The sequence below is a fragment of the Mustela putorius genome, unplaced genomic scaffold, assembly GCF_011764305.1.
Source record: "Mustela putorius furo isolate JIRA1106 unplaced genomic scaffold, ASM1176430v1.1 tig00003834_pilon_pilon_pilon, whole genome shotgun sequence".
Taxonomy (NCBI): Eukaryota; Metazoa; Chordata; class Mammalia; order Carnivora; family Mustelidae; genus Mustela; species Mustela putorius.
The window spans coordinates 68,735,144-68,743,779 of NW_025421987.1; the positions used below are offsets into that span (position 1 = coordinate 68,735,144).

Sequence of the window (8,636 nt, forward strand, 5' to 3'; positions counted from 1 at the left end):
TTTATTTTCCTAGATGTGGAATAACTGAATATGACTCATACAAAGTAGCTGTTTTTGTTTGTTTTGTTTGTTTTTTGTTTTTGTTTTTCTTTTTTTGTTGTTGTTTTTCTTTTTTCTTTTTTTTTTTTTCCCCAATCTTCTGAGATTCTCCATGGACTGTTTCCAACAGTTTGGGCAAAAAGGGGACCTCTGAATCAGAATAAATCTGAGAAAGTCTCTGGAACTAAGAGACTATATATTCATACCTGGATATGATGGGTGTTTAAATGTGGATTTCTGGACAGATTTTAGAAGTAGGCTTAGCACTGCAAACAATAAAATTATTTAAGAGTTGGTGGCAACCAATGGGGTATGTGGGTGGCTCAGTAATTAAGCGTCTGCCTTCAGCTCAGGTCATGATCCCATGGTCCTGGGATGGAGTCCCACATCTGGCTCCCTGCTTGGCAAGAACCCTGCTTCTCCCTCTCCCATTACCCTCCCCCCTCCACTTGTGTTTCCACTCTTGCTGTCTCTCTCTCTGTGTCAAATAAATAAATAAATCTTAAAAAAAAAAAAAAAAGAGTTGATGGCAACTCATATGAAAGTGCCCACAGGTGATTAGAGATGCAACAAAGGTCTTTGGGAGTTAAGGAAGACTGAAAGATGGGGAGTCTGAAGTAGCCCTGTGCTATTTAAGGGACATACAGGGATTTTGCGTAAAAGAGTTCTGGAGAGAGGTTTATATGCAACCAAGAGTCTGATTAGGATCTTGAACCCTAGACTCGAAGAAGATAATTAAAATCAAGAAAAATTCATGGCTTCTAAGGTTATGTGGTACCAAGCTGATTTTTATGGAAGTTGCAAGGCAGGAGAATCAAAATAAGGAAATACACTTCGAAGTTAAATCACACAGTGCTTGAGCAAGGAAAGAAAAACTCATTGTTTTAAGCACGAAGAAAGAGAGAAAAGGAACAGCAACCTTCTTTGTTTAGAATCTGATTTATTGAAGTGGCTTAAATTTACTCTTGCCCAACATTTGATTAATCCTAGAGTTCTACTTTCAGAAAAACTGTACAATAACATGCCACAGAATCGACCAAGGGCTCTTTAAACATCCTGATTCCTAAAAAGAATCATGCTGGACTTTGGCTTTAGTAGATCTTCGATGGGATCTTCTAAACTAGCCTCTTACAAACCATAAGAGATGCTGAACTCTAGGACACAAACCGAGGGTTGCTGGAGGGGAGATGGTTGGGATGCGGTGGGTAACTGGGTGATGGGCAGGCATTAAGGAATGGACTCGATGTGATGAACACTGGGTGTTGTATGCAACTGATGAATCACTAAATTCTACTTCTGAAACTAATAATACAGTATATGTTAACTACATTGAATTTAAATAAAGAATTTTAAAAAATAATTAAATAAACTAGCTTCCTATATAGGGCTGATTGAGCAAGTTCACAGATCCCACTCCAGGAGGCAGAGTCTCAGGCTTGGGCTCCTCAAGAAATTGTTACCCCCCTATCATATGTATCCTTATCTTTTCCCTCCTAGCCACTTATGTGCCATTACCTTTAAATTTAAGCTAATTTGGAAACAATGTTAAATATAGTGTTTTGTAGTAGGCTTTCATATAACTGATGCTATCAAATATTTCTCTTCAACTTAATTTCATTGCCTGTATTTTAATCGTTTCTAAGGTTGTACTATTATTTTATTAATTCATTTTTGTTGTAAAAGTGGATTGCTTTAAATTTATCAGGGGAATAGTAATATAAAAGTGAACATAACAATTGTAAATATTTTTATACATTTATTATTCATGGGATAATTACTTAAATCAGAATTGTTCAAAAGTAATGTGCACTTTATGACTAAGTTTGTATGACCAGCTACCTCCACAAAATATTATCAATTTATATTTCCACTGCAATTTAAGAACATGTTCCTTTTCTAATGCTCAGAAGAAAATTGATTATTATTTTCCCATTTCACATGATAAATAATATTGGTATGTTTAATTCAGTTGCTTACTGATATGATTGACTATGTATTTTCTTTTCTTAAATATTTATTTATTTTAGATTGAGAGAGAGAGATTGGGGAGAGTGGTAGAGGGAGAGGGAGACAGAACTTTGAGCCAAGTTCCTGCTGAGTATGGAGCCTGACACAGGGCTCAGTCCGACTCTGAGATCGTGACCTGAGCTGAAATCAAGAGTTGGATGCTCAACTGACTGAGCCACTCAGGTGCCACACAACTATGTATTGTCATGTGTTTATTAGTTTTCTGAAATGTAATTTTTACTTAGATATAATTTCAAATATGTGGAAAAGTTTCAAAACTGTGTAAAGAACTCTGAGACCTTTACCCAGATTCCCATGTTACTATTTTAACCCATTTTCAAGATCATTCTCTTTCTTCATATGTATGTATAGAATAATATATGTATATAGACACATATGTGTCTATAATTTTTTTCTGAATTATTTCAGTGTTATTTGCAGTCTTCATAATCCTTTATTCCCAAATAATCCTCTAAGATCTATGGAAATCTACCTGCCTCTGGCAGTAGATGTAAGTGAGTCCGATCAGCAGTCTGACAAATAGAACACCAACTAAATAACTCTGCTATTGAGGGACAATTTTAACTTTAAAAAGGGCCACCAGTAAATGGAGAATGAGTAATATGCTAGAAACAAAAAATTTGACAAAACCTGATGAACATACTGAGTCAGACAAAAATTTACAATTGATGTCAAAATCATCAGATGTATGACTGATGAAGAACTGGGGATATTTGATATTCCTAAGAACCCACACAGAATACATTCAGAAAATTCATAACTTAAGCAGGGGAGTCAAATTTAGCCTCATGGATGGTGGGATCAGTCGAATACTGAGCATAGCACAATACTTAGTCTACCTAAAAAATTTTAAGTTGCGTGTTTTATCATCAAGCTTTAAAATATGATTTAATATGAAACAAAGAAAATAAATTAAAAAATAAAATACATCACAATAAAGTAACCAGCAACTCCCAAAAGTGGGTCGCTTGGGCCTGGCCATTTCTTTTTCTTTTTTCTTTCTTTTCTTTAAATTTAATTTTTTTTTTTTCAGTGTTCCAACACTCATTGTTAATGGACCACACCCAGTGCTCCATGTAAGGCCTGGTCATTTCAACAAAACTGAAGAAAGATTCAGTTACGAAGACTGGGTAGTATGTAAGGGATGTAATCAGATGCAGTGCATGGTGAAGACTAGCAATGGGTTCTTGAATATTAGAAAGGATATTTTGGGGGTCAGTTTTGAAAATCTGAATAATTATTGGTGTTACATTAGATGAGCATAATCGTGGTAAAAATTCTTGATTAAAAGAAGTGGGTCACAGAACACTATGAAAATATGATGCCACAGTGGTTTGTGCACATAACACACACACACAAAGATTCTAAAGGATAAACATTAAGATATTAACAGTGGTTGTTGTTGTACAGTGAGTATATATAATACTTACTTCTAAATGTTTGCTGCTCTCTGTTTTCTAGTTTTCTGTAATGCAAAACTATTGCTCCTATAATCCTATAATTATTATTTATATATGACTAGACTGAAAGTCAAATCTAAATAACAGTTAAAAAATTCCACCTTGGGACACCTGGGTGGCTCTGTCGGTTAAGCCATTGCAGCTCAGGTCATGATCCCAGGTCATGCAGCTCAGGTCATGATCCCAGGGTCCTGGGATTGAGTCCTGCATCAAGCTCCTTGTTCAGCAGGGAGCCTGCTTCTCTCTCTGCCTCTACCTGCCACTCTGCCTGCTTGTGCTCTCTCTCTCTCTCTGATGAATAAATAAATAAAATCTTTAAAAAAAAAATTCCACCCTGAACTTTTCTAATGATTTAGCTTGTGTTAACGGGTTCAGAGAATTGGAAAGAGGAAAAACTACCCATTTGATAATATTAAAATATACAAACTTCATGGCAAAATAAGTTAAAGACAACAAAAAGAAAAAAAAAGAAGAAGAAGAAGTTGCAGTTTGAAGAAGCGGACCTAGTAGATTTTAGGATGGGTAAGGTAAAAGAACTAACAGGAGCGGGGTGGTTTGGGGAGCCATCTTAAAGAGTACACATGTTGTGGAGTTGTGTGTCTAAGAAAGCCTTTTGGAATGGATGATGTTTGCAGTGAGGTATAAATCTCTCCTGAGAATCCTTGAGTTTTTTAGTACAGACTAATATGGTTTTTCAATGATTCTGTAACAAATGTGTGTGTGAGTGTTGTTACGCAATGATTCTGGAGCAAACGTGTACATGAGTGTGCGTGCGTGCGTGTGTGTGTGTGTGTATAAGTAGTAGAGAAACACTGGCCGCACAATATGCAGAGTGAGGCCTGAGATGCAAAAGACAGAGATTTATGGTCTATACAATAAAACAGTTATGTTACTATATTTCTGAGGTGGGAAATTGTAACCTTTTGCTTTCTTCATTTCCATAATTTGAAAATGTTCCCAATTTGCATGTAACATGTTTAAATCAAAAATAAGCTTCATAGAAAATAATTGTGATCATTATAAGAGCATATTTTGGAATCATTCAGTGACTTCTGAGACAAGAGTTAAAAAAGAGCTACTGCTAACACCTTCCCTGGCAGAATCTTGCCTTCATTCCCAGGATCATCCCTCCTCAGCTCTCCCTTATCCCCAAACTTAGAAGTCTATTGTGTCTTCTTTTCTTTCCCTTCATCCTCTTTGCAGTATTTCCAGATACTTCTGTCTACTTTTTAGAAACAAAAACAAAACCTTATTTTTATCACCTCAGGATGACTTTTCAAATACCAGCACTTAAATCTAATTTTTGGAGAGAGTAGGGAGAAAGAGAGGCAAAAGCCACAATGTAGATGACTGAGATTCACGTTTGTTGTGCAACCGGAGTACGAATGGGATGCCAAGATAGCCTGACATTTAGCAAAGTGCCGGATCGCTGGGACATTATTGCAGTTACTAAATATAATCAGACAAATAATAATTAATCTTACCATGTCCTAGTGCCATCTGGATCTTAATATTGTTTTCCAGTCTGTTCGTATCTGGTGATCACATTCACAGAATAATTTGACCATATAAAGAAAACTTATTCAGAGTATATTCTTAAATATTGAGAAGCTTATTTTGGCCATGAAAGACTTAAAATAATTTGCTGCTTCCAAGCAATGGTTCTACCTTTGATTTCTTCCCTAAACCCATCAGGTGGCACTTTAGTTCTCTGTGCAATCATTTCTCTGATGTCAAATGTCTGGTTTTGTTTAAATAATCAACATGACATAAAACATAAATTAGTACTGCTAATCCCAATAAACATAAAATGAAAGGCAACCTCTTTCTAGCCTTACAAAGTATTCTGCCATACATAGATTAGAGATACCTAACTTATTTTTATTCAGTAATTATTAAACTCAAGGATGTAAAAGTTTATGTAAATCTGTATCACCAGGCATAGAAAAGGCTCAAAGAGCCCTCAGTGGAGACTATGTGCTTCTGTTTTATCTATTTTGTTCGATTTTGGGGAAAATCGATTTTGGGGAGAGCATGTAATAAATTATCATATTGATACATAGCTATATTTTATAGTTTATAAATGTACATAACCAGAAAATATTTTAATTTTTATTGCTAATCATACTGTTCCCCAAAGCACAATAAAATTGTATTGCCAATAATGATTAGAGCCACTCTTCACACTTGGTCTTACAAAAGTAAGAAATGCCCTGCTTCTATTATAATAACTGTCAGTGAAGGATTTCCAGAAGTAGCAATGTCCACATACAGGAGCAAACGCAACCACAATTAAGGGTAGTTACCACGATCTTGAGGAGGGGTGGCCATATCGCAAGAATATATTACTTTTGGAACAAGGATGTGAAAATTGAAGGATGGGTACTTAGTCTCTTCCTCTTTCTCTTCCTCTTCCCTTTGATATCACTCAAATAAACAGTCATTTTGAAGTGAATGTAGTAGCCATTGATTACTTCAGTTAAAACATCTGAGCAGGCCAGCGTAAGTGGTTAGAGAAAAAAAAGAGAGGGCATGCTTTTAGAGTAAATACCTTACCATGCTTTTCTTCCTTTCTTTCTTCCTTCCTTCCTTCCTTCCTTCCTTCCTTCCTTCCTTTCTTTCTTTCTTTCTTTCTCTCTTTCTTTCTTTCTTTCTCTTTCTTTCTGTTGTTATTTGTTTATTTGTTTGTTTGTTTGTTTTGGCAGTTTGCAAGTCATTTCTTTCAGAATTTTGTGTTTTGTCTCCTGAATCAATAAATGCTATACAAAACAATGTAAAAATGGCTACCATTTTCCCTCCCCTGACCCCCCCACCTGGGGATAATCCCCTGGGCCATTTAACTCAGGGATTCTCCAGATTTGGTCCAGCAAATGAGGTTGAGTGACACTATGGCCCCTTGAATCCTCAGAAGTGTTCATCTGGGGTGGGGGAGAGCTTCAGGAATTCGGAGGTTGACTGAGTTATGAAGATGGATTAACGGTTTTGGGAGAAGAGAAAGTGCCTGGAACAAGAGAATGCTCCAAAGAAAAGGGGGTCTAAAGTGTTCAAGGTTCCTTCTTTTGTCTCAAAAATGACATTTATTCAAAGAAAAAAAAAATGACAAGATGTCCACCCCTTGGCTCCCTTTCCTCCCCACTCCTGCTCCTCTTCAGCCTCCCAGACTGAAACCTGGGTGGGAGTAGGTAGCAGAACATCTCCTCAGATGAAGTCAGTGACACTGAAGGACAGCTCCTCAGTGGAGGTGTTGTAGAAGATCTCAATGTCTTGAAGAGTATTCTTGTCTTCCTCTGTCACCATGTTACTAGCCACACACTTATGGCCAAATCGTCCACCATGGCCCATTCTGTGGATATGGTTTTCCCTGTTGGTTGGAAGGTCATATTTGATGACGAAAGAAACCTGTTGCTCATCAGTGCCTCCGGCCTAGGTCGGGGGAGAGGACACGTCAGCATGAGAGCAAGGAAGGGACACAATCAAGCCAGAATGTACTGGAGTGAGTGTAGGCAGCCAAAGGAAAGCAAAGGAAACAAACATGCCCTCCCCCCAGCAACCTCAGGCATGCCTGATTTTCTTCCAAATTGCTACTTTCCTGAACTGAGGGGCTTGATCAGACCACCTGGAGAGGGAATCAGCTTGGATTTACATAGTTTCTTAAGTTAATCTTCTTGTGGCACCATCTTGTATTTGAGTTAATAAAATGGACATAATTTTATCTTTGTATTCTGAGCACCTTGCAAATTCCTTGGCATACAGTAAATAGTGTATAAAATGTTGGTAGTTGTTTGAATGTACAAATGAATGTATAAAACATATACAACAATCTACTCAAAACTGTTTAAATGTACAGTGTGCCTATTTCTCTAAGAGTTTCATTGTTAGAAAGAGAAACTACATATTTTTTTTTAATAACAAATGTTTCCTAGCACGGAGGATACCTTTAAAGCCTCCAACTGTTCCTCGTTATCTACTACAGGAATTTGTCAGTATCTTTCCTGAGGTGTTTTATGAACACCTTCTATTCCAGCTGGATACACTCAATGCAGCAATTTATTTAAAGGTCAGTTGGGTGTCTTTTGTCTAAGGAATGCAATAGGAGATTTGGATGATCAAATTCAACACATTCAGGAACTAGTCAGGTATATTCCTGAGGTGGTAGGAATGCCGATTATGGTATTATGAAACGTAATTGCAAAGAGAAACTTCGTGGAATGTATAGGTACAATGTAATTATCACTGAAATCCACACCTTACTATTATTGCTTTGTGGAAGATTTGTGTAAAATTTCACCACCCCGAATTTAACAACAGCTGATTATTTATGATGTTCTGAAAACAAGCCATTAGTAGTATTTTGAAAACATTTTGATAAGAACTGACGTTTTTACTTGAATGTTACAATATTTAATGGAACCCCATTTCCACGAATTGCAGACTTGTATTACATTACAGAAGTGTCTGGTACACTTCTGGTATATGACTGTTTTCCCTGCATGCTGCCTTTTACTTTCAGATGTTTAAAAAAAATAATATAGGCCCCTACTGATAGATAAAAACGAGTCAAAGAGAAATATTAAACATAACTAAGTGGTAAGAACTTAGAATTAAGTAATAAGAACTTAGAACTAAGTAATAAGAACTTAAGAGTTTTCAGTACCATCATTTTATGTAGTGATCTAGATGTTAATAAGTTTTAAATATTCAGTCCCAAGTAAAGAACAATATCCTTTCTTAGAGATCACTCTATATACAAAGCAAGATCTTCAAAATCTCATTGGAATGATTACTTTTCATCATATTTTCTACAATGCATTGCCAAGTCATTTCTTCACTTGGTAGGATAAGCCTGGCATACCAAGGATTTATTGACTGCATAGTCTGGACAGTGACATTGTGATGAAAACAAACCTGCTTCTTGCCACTCACACTTCACCTTACAGTGTTGCAGCTGTACTTAGCAACAAAATGCCAGATGGCACGAAGACATCAATTGATTAGTACTCAAGAGCAATGTCACCTACCAGAACGGACTACAGACAAATCAACAAAGACAATGCTATGTTTGCAGGCCTGAATGGAGAAGCCCTTTAAGTAGATTTATGGCTACATTTT

The 8,636-nt window shown here is 36.6% G+C and overlaps 1 non-coding gene across 1 annotated transcript; it reads right to left on the bottom strand.

Annotated features, from left to right (window-relative positions):
- Positions 1 to 7,022: 7,022 nt before the first annotated feature.
- Positions 7,023 to 7,166, bottom strand: LOC123394636. Its single transcript, XR_006609389.1, has one exon. It is a non-coding gene; the product is annotated as a small nucleolar RNA SNORA67 (small nucleolar RNA).
- Between the last annotated feature and the right edge of the window lie 1,470 nt (positions 7,167 to 8,636).